This window comes from Rhinoderma darwinii, chromosome 4, assembly GCF_050947455.1.
Source record: "Rhinoderma darwinii isolate aRhiDar2 chromosome 4, aRhiDar2.hap1, whole genome shotgun sequence".
In the NCBI taxonomy this organism is placed as follows: Eukaryota; Metazoa; Chordata; class Amphibia; order Anura; family Rhinodermatidae; genus Rhinoderma; species Rhinoderma darwinii.
Genome location: NC_134690.1, coordinates 205,563,116 through 205,575,944, shown reverse-complemented (window position 1 = coordinate 205,575,944; position 12,829 = coordinate 205,563,116).

Genomic DNA, 12,829 nt, shown 5'->3' with positions numbered 1-12,829 from the left:
AAAGTGAACACATGCCTGACTGATTCTCTCTTGAGAGGTTAGTGCTACGCTGTAGACACAACAAAGCAATCCGCAAGCTGTAGTAGAACAGAAGAGCAGATCTTTTTACCATGGACAATAGCCTCGTAGTCGAAAAGGGAAATGTATTTCAGATTACAGGGGTTTTACCTAGGTTATTCTAGTGTACATGGGTTATTTCTAATGGACATAATTTTACCTAAGTTATTCTTAATGGACATGTGTGTAGGAAGATAAAGTATAAAAAAAAATTCCACCACTTGTTGTAACATCTTGGGGTATGTATAGGCCTCCAGATTTACTGCCTGGTAGATAGATGGGAAACCTCAAAGAAAATACAGGCTATACCGAGATGTGGATATTTGGTTTCCGTAGTCCAAAGTTGTTTGATAATTAAATAATGTTTATTATTTTGCAAGTTCTTTCACTCTGTAAATAAGTCATATCTAATCACCCATAAACAAATTCTCTCTTCTGCACAAGTAGTCACCAGCATTCCACAGCAGTTCCATGATAGAAATGTAAATTTCATCCATATTATAGTCCCAGCCATGTGGATGAGATTTGAACAAATGTCATCCACATGCTGCTGAACATTTTCTGGACAGAAATCAGTACATTTTGCAGGTTTTCAAAACGGCAGCATGCTTAGGGCTCGTCCACACGCTGCGGAATTGCCGAATTTTTCCATCGGGAAAAAAATGCAGCGGGATACAGTAGCAGCATAGTGGATGACATTTAACAAATCTCATCCACATGCTGCATTAAATTTCCGAGCCGAAATATTTTTTGGACATGCATGTCAATTCCTGCTACGGAAAGTGTGCAGAATTGCTGCATTTTTCAGAGGAGATCTCCTAACATTGGGAAAAACGCAGCAATTTACGCACCATTTTCTGCCGCAAAGATCGCAGGAAATGGTGCGTTTTTGCAGCAGCGGAAAATCTTTGACTTTCTACGGAATAGCTGCAAAATTTTCTGCAACAATTCTGTTGTATGTGGACAAGCCCTTATAGTGTTCTGTATGTTCACTGCAGATTTCAGCCTTTTTAATGTAGAAGGGGTGAAACCTGCTGCAAAATATGCACTTAGAACGTAAGTAATTTGCTGCAGAAACGCTGCAGAATTGCTGCGGAAAAATCGACAGAATTTACTTCCCATGTGAATCCAGCCTAATACTGTTCTTTGTACAGTGGTGAACACGTGTCATATTTAACGGTGGCACACCATACTAGATCTGACCATTAGCCTGGCTGACCACTCATCTCGGTTCTGACCCCTGCAGATGTGTCCCTGTCCATTCATCTCATCATGTTCATAACATACAGAATTGCTGACTGTAAAAGTATTATTAGCGACCATCAATAAGATTACCTCTAGCCATAGCAAATTAATCCTAGGAAGAAGAATCTTTGAATTGTTGTAGAGAGCATTGTCTTGGTTACACTAAAGACTCATGCTGTGAAATAAAAAGAATATGCCCCTTCCAGAATTTTCCAATAATTGAACATTTGTGACATTGAATGGTATGGATCTGTAAACAGGATTATACCAAGAGTAAACATATAACTAGTGTTCGAATAACTTGTTTTTATATTACATTGATGTAGCTGTATGTGACATGTTTTTCACATGATGAGTTGTAATTATTTATTTTTTCGGCGCCATTTTAAGGTGCAGATATTGTAATATGATGTTATTTAATGTTTTGTGGTGTTTAGTCAATAAAACTTGTCGTTGTTTTTTTTAATTGTGTTTTATTTATTGATGTATTTATTCTATTTGCAAAATACTAACATAGACATATACAGATACAGGCTATGGGGCCTCCATAAAAGTGTGAACCCCAAAGGGAGGCAGGAAATATTTCCTGATATACATGTACATGTCCATTCTAATATGTGAAGGGGTTAACAAGCAAGAGTTTATTATAGGATACTGAGTAAAGGCAATCATGGCACCTCCATTTTTCTAGCGGCTTCTCTTACATTCAGATATATCCCTATTGCACATTTAGACAGGAAACAAGGAAGATAATTTAATTCAAACTAGAAGCATAATGTTTTCTAAACATTAAAATTCAGTAATTGTTAGGACAGGAAATATTACATCTAACCAGTATATGTACTTTACCAGTGTGAAAGTCATTACTGATAATTTGGCTGACAAATCAAACATATACATGAGCCAGCAGCAGAAGACGGCAGGGGGTAAGTAACACAGCTGAAAAAAAATAGTGTAAAATAATACTGCTATGCAGCTAAAAATAAACTACAGAGTATCAGATCTTAGAAAACATAACATATTTTCGTGAAGAATCGAAATATAAGACAGCAAGGGGAATTCTTTTCCAAACTGTCCTACTTTTATCCAAGAGATCTAAAGAAGGAAAATGAAAATTTCCTGGCATCCTGGGGCATTAAAATAATCTGTGTCTTCTTGTCAAACCACATTGGTAAAAAAGATGGAACAGAAGGCCTTTGAGAACTGTGCTGCAATATCAAGAATCATTTCCCCCCAGGAAACAGGCTTTTGTTTATTTGTTGAGAACTTGCTGATTTCTGAAGAATAGAACTTCCTTGGTGAAGGCAGCAGCCAAAATACTGAAAATTGTAAAATATTCTCATATAGCCTTGCTCTAATGCATCTTAATGTGTCGAGGAAGACACTATTGAAACCATGAAACTTAAATATCTTACATTTTAAAAAGTTGTAAAGAACTATTGCATTGTATTGAAAAAAAAGTTTGAGAAAAGCCCTGCTTTAATGTTTTGCTGGTTTGGATTAAAAAAGATTGGCATTCTAAACCTTGGACCGGTGCATTTGAATTCTCCTTGCTTGTATTGATAAAGCCTTAGGCTGGGTTCACACGTGGCGGAATTTCACTTAAATTCCGCTGCGGACACTCCGCAGCGTTAATCCGCAGCGGTGCCGTTTGTCCATTGACTTACACTTTAATTTAGCAGTGTTCGTTTAGACGAGGCGTAAAATTCCGCTGCGGAGCATAGGCTGCGGAGCGGAATTTGGTGTCCGCAGCATGCTCTGTCTGTTGCGGAGCAGTGGCGGACTCATGGCGGAATTTCTCCATTGACTTCAATGGAGAGTCAAAATTCCGCAATGAAGTCCGCAGATCTTATGTGTGCTGCGGAGCGTATTGGTTTTACTACCATGACATTTCTTCATTCTGGCTGGACCTATGTATTTCTAGGTCTACAGCCAGACTGAGGAAGTCAATGGGGCTCCCGTAATGACGGGAGCGTTGCTAGGAGACGTCTGTAAATAGTCACTGTCCAGGGTGCTGAAAGAGTTAAGCGATCGGCAGTAACTGTTTCTGCACCCGGGACAGTGACTACCGATCTCAATATACATGTATCTGTAAAAAAATATATAAGTTCATACTTACCGAGAACTCCCTGCGTCTGTCTCCAGTCCGGCCTCCCAGGATGACGTTTCAGTGTAAGTGACGGCTGCAGCCAATCACAGGCCAAGCACAGGCTGCAGCGGTCACATGGACTGGCGCGTCATCCAGGGAGGTCGGGCTGGATGCCGAAAGAGGGACGCGTCACCAAGACAACGGCCGGTAAGTATGAAAATCGTTTACTTTCACTAGGGAAAGTGCTGTCCCTTCTCTCTATCCTGCACTGATAGGGAGAAGGGAAGCACTTTTCCCGCAGTCCGCAGCAGCTAGTCCGCATCAATGTACTGCACATTTTGTGCAGATCCGCAGCAGAATCTGCAACGCAGATTCTGTGCGGCATTGATGCGGACAGTTGCGGAGGAAATCCGCCACGTGTGGTCATGCCCTTACTGGAGTACTGATTCTCTTTGCTGAGATCCCCATAGAAAAATAGAAAGACTCTAAGAAAATGCTCCCTTAAAAAGTATGCAAAATAATGTAGTTCTCTTTCAGAAGTCAACGTTTGAGCCCTTAAAGGGGTATTCCCAACTTAAACATTTGTGGCACATCCATGGGATATCCATGGGGGGATTTACACCTATCTACAAAACAGGGATCAGACGACCTCGATACGGCTTAGTGAGGCCGCTGCATCCTGAAGGAGAATAAATAGAGAGTTGGACGAGCATGTGCGGGTTGGCCTGTTTCCGCCACATCACCAGGCAGATGGGGGTCGGGTGACCACCGTTCCGGAGATAGGTGCAGTTCCCAGCTCTATCTCACATCTTTATGAGCTTTACAAAAAAAAAAATAATAAAAATAATAATAATAATAATAATAATAATAATAAAAGAATAAAAAATAACTGGTAGCTGCCAATGTGATAACAAAATGAAAAAAAAGCCCACTCTCACCTTAAGGCCTTATTCTCACACGACAGTGAAAAAAAATGTCCATTTAAAACTGATCAACTGTCAGTTTTTCATGGCCATTTTGTATCAGTGTGTCTCTAAATTTTCATCCGTTTCAAGTCCATCTGTCCGTTTTTAATGGCCGTTTGACATCCATTTTGCATCAGTTTTTCATGGCCGTTAAAAAAACTGATGAATTTCATTGGTCAGGCTTTTTTTGTCCCAACCCACTGAAAACACCCAAAGGAAGGTCACATGTTCACCTAGACTCTATTTACAGCCTCCCTGTATATGATGCCACACGCCTCCCTGTATATGATGCCACACACCTCCCTGTATATGATGCCACACACCTCCCTGTATATGATGCCACACACCTCCCTGTATATGATGCCACACACCTCACTGTATATGATGCCACACACCTCCCTGTATATGATGCCACACACCTCCCTGTATATGCCACACGCCTCCCTGTAGATGATGCCACACGCCTCCATGTAGATGATGCCACACCTGCTTCCCTGTAGATGCCACACCAGCCTCCCTGTAGATGATGCCACACCAGCCTCGCTGCAGATCATGCCACACCAGCCTCGCTGCACATCATGCCACACCAGCCTCCCTGCAGATCATGCCACACCTGCCTCCCTGTAGATGATGCCACACCAGCCTGCCTGTATATGATGCCACACCAGCCTCCCTGTAGATGCCACACCAGCCTCCCTGTAGATGATGCCACACCTGCCTCCCTGTGGATGATGCCACACCAGCCTGCCTGTATATGATGCCACACCAGCCTCCCTGTAGATACCACACCAGCCTCCCTGTAGATGCCACACCAGCCTGCCTGTAGATGCCACACCAGCCTCCCTGTACATGATGCCACACCAGCCTCCCTGTAGATGCCACACCAGCCTCCCTGTAGATGCCACACCAGCCTCCCTGTAGATGCCACACCAGCCTGCCTGTAGATGCCACACCAGCCTGCCTGTAGATGCCACACCAGCATGCCTGTAGATCGTGCCACATACTCACGAGAGCAGCGCCGTCTCTCCTCTTCTTCACTTGTGGTCACTCGTCTGCACTGGATCTGGCAAGGCAGCGCGACGGGGTGATGACGTCATCGAGGCGCCTTCAAACCCATGAAGACGAGTGACCACACCTGAAGAATCGCCGCAAACGTGAGTATGCCAACGATAGCCAGCAAGGGAACTAGTAGTTCCCTTGCCAATCCCCATGTAACAGATCCGTTTTTAACGGTTGTTACATGTATTGACAGCCGTTAAAAACGGATCCATTGACTTCTATGGGGGCTGTCAGGCTGTTAAAACGGCCAAAAATAGGACATGTCCTATTTTTTGACGGCCATTATTCACGGGCCGTTAAAAAAACGGCCGTGTGAATGCACCCATAGAATATCATTGTTCTGAAAACGGCCATGTGAAAGCCGTTAAAAGGACGGCCATCACATGGCCGTTTTTCACTGTCGTGTGAATGAGGCCTAAGACTATATTCACACGTCAGTGAAAAAAATGTCCATTAAAAACTGATCAAATGTCAGTTTTTCATGGCCATTTTGCATCAGTGTGTCTCTAAATTTTAATCCATTTCCAGTCCGTCTATCCGTTTTTAATGGCCATTTGACATCCGTTTTGCATCAGTTTTTTTAACGGCCTTGAAAAACTTTCATTTCAAATTTTATTGGTCAAGCTTTTTTTGTCCCAGCCCCCTAAAAACACCCAAAGCCTTCCTGCCTTCCTGTATATGATGCCTCACAGCTCCTGTATATGATGCCACGCACCTCCCTGTATATGATGCCACACACCTCCCTGTATATGATGTCACACACCTCCCTTTATATGATGCCACACACCTCCCTGTATATGATGCCCCACACCTCCCTGTATATGATGCCACACAGACCCCTTGTATATGATGCCACATACCTCCCTGTATATGCCACACAGCCCCCTGTATATGATGCCACAAACCTCCCTGTATATGCCACACAGCCTCCCTTTATATGCCACACAGGCGCCTGTATATGATGCCACACAGCCTTGATGTATATGATGCCACACAGCCCGACATGAATGCCCTACATACTCACCGATGCAGCGCTGTTTTCTTCAGGTAAGGTCTCTATTGTCTTCACGGGATCTGCAGCGACGCGATGACACTCACTGATGCAGCTCGTTTTCACGCGTGGTCTCTCGTCTTCACGGGATCTGCGAAGGCGGCGCGATGACGTCATCGCGTCGCCTTCGCAGAACCCGTGAAGACGAGAGACCACACCTGAAGAGTTTGGCGCTGCATCAGTGAGTATGTGTCATCGTGCCGCCGATAGCAAGCAAGGGAACTAGTAGTTCCCTTGCCAATGCCCATGTCACAGATCAGTTTTTAACGGTTGTTACATGTATTGACAGCCGTTAAAAACGGATCCATTGACTTCTATGGGGGCCGTCAGACCGTGAAAATGGGCAAAAATAGGACATGTCCTTTTTTTTACGGCCATTATTCACGGGCCGTTAAAAAAACTGCCGTGTGAATACACCACAGTTCCCATGTAGATAGTGCCACATCCCCTCAAAGATGGTGCCACACCCCCTGTACAAAGAGCCACACTCCCCCTGTAGATAGCGCCAGATATCCCCTGTAAATAGAGCCAGACACCCCCCCGTAGGTTGCGTCACACATGCCCCCTCCATTGGGACTCCCTTTAGGAGCGAAATCCCCACCCAGTGCGTTGCCAACACTCTGGCCGGGGATTCTGCTGCAGGAGAATCCCCTGCCGTCACCATCCATATATGGACAGTGACATCATTGGCTCCTCCAGGAGTGGTATCCCCGGCCAGAGAGTTGGCAACGATCTGGCCAGGGATTCTGCTCCAGGAGGATCCCCTGACATCACTGTCCATATATGGATAGTGAGACCAGGGGCTCCTCCAGGAGCGGAATCACAATATATGGACAGTGATGCTAGGGGCTTTGAGATGCCGGAACCACCGGCCAGAATGTTGCCGACGCTCTGGCCAGGGTTTCCGCTTCTAGAGAGAGCCCCTCACGTCACTGTCCATATATGCCCTGGCCGGCAGAGTTCCGGCATCTCAAAGCTGTGATGTCAAGGGCTTTCCCAAGACAGGAGTCCCCGGCCAAAGAGCTTGCGATTCTCTGGCCAGGGACTCAATAGTTGAAAGCCCTGACATCACTGTACTTATATGAACAGTGACGTCAAGGGCTTCCCCCGGGTTCAGCGCTTAAAGTAGCGCTGTGCCCTGGGAGTCCTCTTGGCCAAAATCAGTTTTTAACGGCCATCACAGAAAAACGGCCGTTAAAAACGGATCCATTGAGCTCTATGGGGGCAGTCTGGCCGTGAAAACGTCCAAAAATAGGACATGTCCTATTATTTGACGGCCAGTATTCACGGCCGTTTTTCCCTGTCGTGTGAATTCAGCCTAAGTGTGCTTTCAACTCAATTCAGACTATATGAAAGTCCAATTCTCTATTCGCAGCTCTACATAAGTATTGTTTTTACTGTGTTTCAAAGACTTCTCAAGACCAGTATGACTTTAGGCCTGTTTGCTTAGAATTTAACCACCTATAATCCCGCAGATAAGCAGATAATTTATTGATTTAACTGTATTTCCATATTTAGTTACTAATAAAGATGGTTTTACTTGAATCCAATGTTATGTTATGAAAAAAGAAAAAGGTCAATAACCTTGACTCATCAGGACATGAAGTGATCCATAGGATATAAAAAATATTTCAAACAAGGTGCCCACCTCCTTCCCTTTTATTCTGATTAAATTATTTGATTTAGGAATTATTGGTACCTTGAACTTGATAGCTATTGGACTTTGAATAAATATTTTGTCAGTTTTACTTTGGTGTAATATCACCATCTGGCTTCTTGGTGTAATTCGGATCTTTCCTCTCATACTATGCGCCTCTGGTGATGCACGCGCAGTGGGTAATGTCTCCTCTGCCTCCGGGTTGATGATTGCATCGCACCACGGTGACGGCACACGTGACCGCGTCAACACACGCTCGCGTGCTCCGTGCACATGTTGTGATGCACTCAGAACTTCCGGTTGCCGAGCGGACATGCTGCTGTGTTTGTGCACCCAATAATATACCGGTAAGTGCGCCATTATTATATTACTTTATTTCTAAACTTATGCAACTGGCCCTTGATATGTCTAATTGGCTGTTTCATCCTTAAAAGGCAGTATGTGTTAGAATAGCGCCACCCCCAGACGAAGGCAAGTGCGCCGAAACGCTTGTTGGGGTGGACGCATATCTTTTGCCCTAGTACTCTATGGGTCAGTATGGCTGTTCTTAGATAGTTGTTATCTGGTTGGTGCAGACTGTCATTGAATATTTTTTCACATACAAACATTTGTATATTTCTGTCTGCATTTGTTATGACATATCTTATTCTCCGAACCATGTATTTACATTATTTTCATCACTTTATATGTACGAGCTTGTGATGTGGTCGTCCTCTTTTTTTGTGTGTCTATGGACCTTTTTACATACTATGTTTTAGATTTATTAATAAAGATTAAATTTTATACTTGATACCTTACAATTGCTTATTGCATCTTTTTTTGTCTTTGGTATGTTTATATAGTCTGGATGCAGGCAATATATAATAATTATCTTTCTTGATCAACCCCCTAACAAAACAATTTTTTGACACATATTACATGTATTTGGGGGGTGATCACTACTATATTTGTCTTTTTGGTTATAAGGTGCTTGTTGCGCCCGGGGTCAAAGACCGCCGACCCGTCCTAATTACTAGCAGCCACGACCACAGGACTCATTCTTCATGCCAGAGTCTCCCTCCCTAGAGACGCTGGCACATACAGCTGCAGCTTGCCTCTGTGTCCTGTAGGGTGCGGGTGTGCACTCACTCCCGGCCTTGGAGGGCCAAACTGGCCAGGCATTCTGGTGGGACTTTATTGCTCTTCATTATTGGTGGCCCTAGCTATACTTAGAGATGTCTTGGACTTTGTTTCCTCCTGTGCTAATTGTGCCCTAAACAAGTCCTCTCATTCTAAACCTGCTGTACTGCTCCAACCTCTACCAATGCCTGATGCTCCCTGGCAACACATTGCTATGGACTTTATCACTGACCTTCCCCTTCTGCTGGATGTACTACAATCTGGGTAGTAGTGGATAATTTCTCCAAGATGGCACATTTTCTTCCTTTAACGGGCCTTCCCTCAGCTCCTCGTCTTGAAGATCTGTTCATTCAACACATCTGTTGATTACCTCTTCATATTGTTTCTGACTGGAGTGTACAGTTCACGTCAAAATTCTGGAGAGCCCTGTGTAATCTTTTGGATGTGAAGCTGGACTTCTCTTCTGCCTATCACCCATGGTCTAACGGCCAAGTGGAAAGGATCAACCAAATTCTAGAGAATTATCTCTGTCATTATGTCTCTGTAAAAACATGACAATTGGGTACAGCTTCTGCCTTGGGCAGAATTCTCTTACAATAAACATACAAGTGAGTCTACTGCTTTCTCTCCATACTATATTGTATGCAGTCAGCACCCAAGAGTTCCTCTTCCGGTGCCAACTATGTCTCAAGTGCCTGCAGTCTTCATTCGGGACTTTTCTTCACATCTGGCATCAAACCAAGTCCGCGATTCTTCTGGCAGTCTATCGCATGAAAGCATATGCCGATAAGAAAAGAAGGAGTCCTCCTCAGTTTCTCCCCGGAGTCAACGTCTGGCTCTCTTCAAGGAGCATTCGTCTGAAGGTCATGTTATTTACACTGCATAGTCAATGGCATCAATTTGAAACGGGAAAAACCAGCCTGAAATAGCAGTTATTTTTCAATTCCTTCCCAAAATTTTTTTAGAAGAGTTCATCAATATAAATATAGACACCCAAAAATGGTGTAATTAAAAAATATAACTCGTCCTGCAAAAAACAAGCTGTCATATGGCTATGTTGACATGCATATAAAAAAAAAGTTATGACTCTTGGAAGGTGGGGAGAAAAAATAGAAAACAGAATGCTTGGTCATTAAAGCCAAGATAGGCCTGGTCCTTAGGGGTTAATTACCTTGGCCGCCATTTTTTGCACCCGTTCTAGTTCAGCAGTGACCTTCTTATACACAGGTGCCCAAAATGCTACAAAATATTCCATGTGTGGTCTGACTAGTGATTTATATGGAGGCAAAATTATGTTCTTGTCATAAGCATCTATGCCTCTTTTGATGCATCCCATGATTTTATTTGCCTTGGCAGCAGCTGCCTGGCACTAAATGTAAATGTACTATCCATTTCTCTTCCCAAACCTCCAGCTTCCCCAAATCCCTCTGTAGTATTACATTATCCTTTCTGTGTTAATTATTTTACAGAGTTTAGTGCAAATACTGAAATAATACTCTGAAAACACTCTACAAGGTTATTAAAAAAGATACTAAAAAGAAGAGGGCCCAATACTGAGCCTTCTGGAACCCCACTGGTAACTATGACCCATTCTGAGGATGTACCACCTTCTGTTTTCTATCACTGAGCCAGTTGTTAACCCAATTACACATATTTTCTTCCAGTCCCAAGATTTTCATTTTATATACCAACCTTTTGTACAACACAGTATCACACGCCTTTGAAATGTCTAGATACACCACATCCACAGTCTTAGGCCTCATGCACATGACCGTAATTTTGTTCAGCCGTAAATACGGGCGTATATACGGGTCCCTGGTCACACGTATTCCACCAGTATTCCACCAGTATTCCACCAGTATTTCATCCGTATTTACGGACCCGTGCCCATAAATACGGTCCCATTGGCACCCATATTCCACCCGTATTTACGGATCCGTAAAAAAAAAGGTGGGGGCTGGAAATGAGGTAAAAATCATGACCAAAGTCCTCAAAAGAGTCACAGGATCGCAGAAACGCCTTTCTTTGTGCCATTTGTACATTGTGAGAGCTGTGTGCGATTCCTGTGCTCAGATAGTTTGGAATATTGGCGTTTATTTCGCAGCAAGGATGTCAGACTCTTGTGTGGATAATGCTCTGCTGTATTGGCTGGTCTCGCGTCGATTTGGACAGCAACCTATGCTGGACGAGGAACCGTTGAGGAAGAAGAGGAGGTATTGGGTTCATCCCATTGTCTCCCAAAGGCCCAGTAAGGGACATTTCCATTGCCTTTACGATGATCTGAGGAAGCACAACTTCACAACTTCTGCCGCATGTCCATCTCTACCTTTGACCGTCTGTTGTCGGACCTCCGTCCTGGAATCAGCTTAGAGGACACCAACATGCGACGGTGCATCTCTCCAGAGGAAAGACTCATCGTCACCCTCAGGTAAAACACATAATGTCCCCTGTGCCCAAAGTTAGTAGAAAGTTAGTAGAACCGTACATGTCCCCTGTTCCCGTCAAATCATGCATAACCGTAGTAGTTGTCCCTTGTGTGAAACTGATGTCCTGTTACCCTGTACCAGCAGTACTAATTTTTGGATGCCTTTCTTGACAGATTCATGGCAACCGGCAACTCCTTTGCATCCCTGCATTTCGAGTTTTTGCTGGGGTGCTCAACAATTTCACAGATCGTCCGTCTGCCCTGCCAAGTCATCTGGCAGCGTCTGAGAGCATCGGTTATGCCACAGCCCAAGACAGAAGGATTGCTGAGGGCTTCTATCAATCTGCACAGTTTCCCAACTGTGTGGGAGCGCTGGATGGGAAGCACATTCATGTGAAGAAGCCGCCTCACTCTGGGTCCCTATATTACAATTATAAACAGTTTTTCTCGGTGGTGCTGTTGGCCTTGGCTGACAGGACAGCAACTACCGGTTTGTAATTGTTGATATAGGGGCCTATGGGAGCTCCTCGGATGCTGGCATCTTCAGGGCTTCCCGAATTGGTGAACGTCTTCTCTCAAACCAGCTTGCCATTCGGGAACCAAGGCAACTACCTGGATGTTCCGGTCCACCAGCGCCATTTGTCATCGTGGCAGATGAAGGTTTTGGTCTATCACGCCATGTGTTGCGGCCATTCCCCCGCCGTGATCTTGATAACCGGAGGCACATTGTGTACTGTGCCTTCGGGATCCTGAGCAACAAATGGAGTTTATTCCAGAGCCCCCTTCAATTGGATCCCCAGAATGTGATACTGGTTATCCAAGCCAGCGTCATTCTGCACAATTTCTGCAGGATCCACGAATCAACACAAGACATTGACCTGGACGCTGCACATGCAAATTCTTGCATCAATGTGGACAACACCCTGCATGGAAGACCCGGAGCAGCAAGACTGTTGACGCAGGAATTCTATACGGACTATTTTGTGTCCTCTGTTGGGGCGGTCCCTTGGCAGGTAGATGCAATCCATGGCACTAATTAGTTGAATTTGTTAAGTTATAATTTTTTGTTCCGGACTGTTTACTTTAGTTAGTTTATCCTGGTTGGAGTTATTAGTTAGGGACTTGCAAGGCAATGAGGACCCTTGACGTGGGTTGCGAGCTT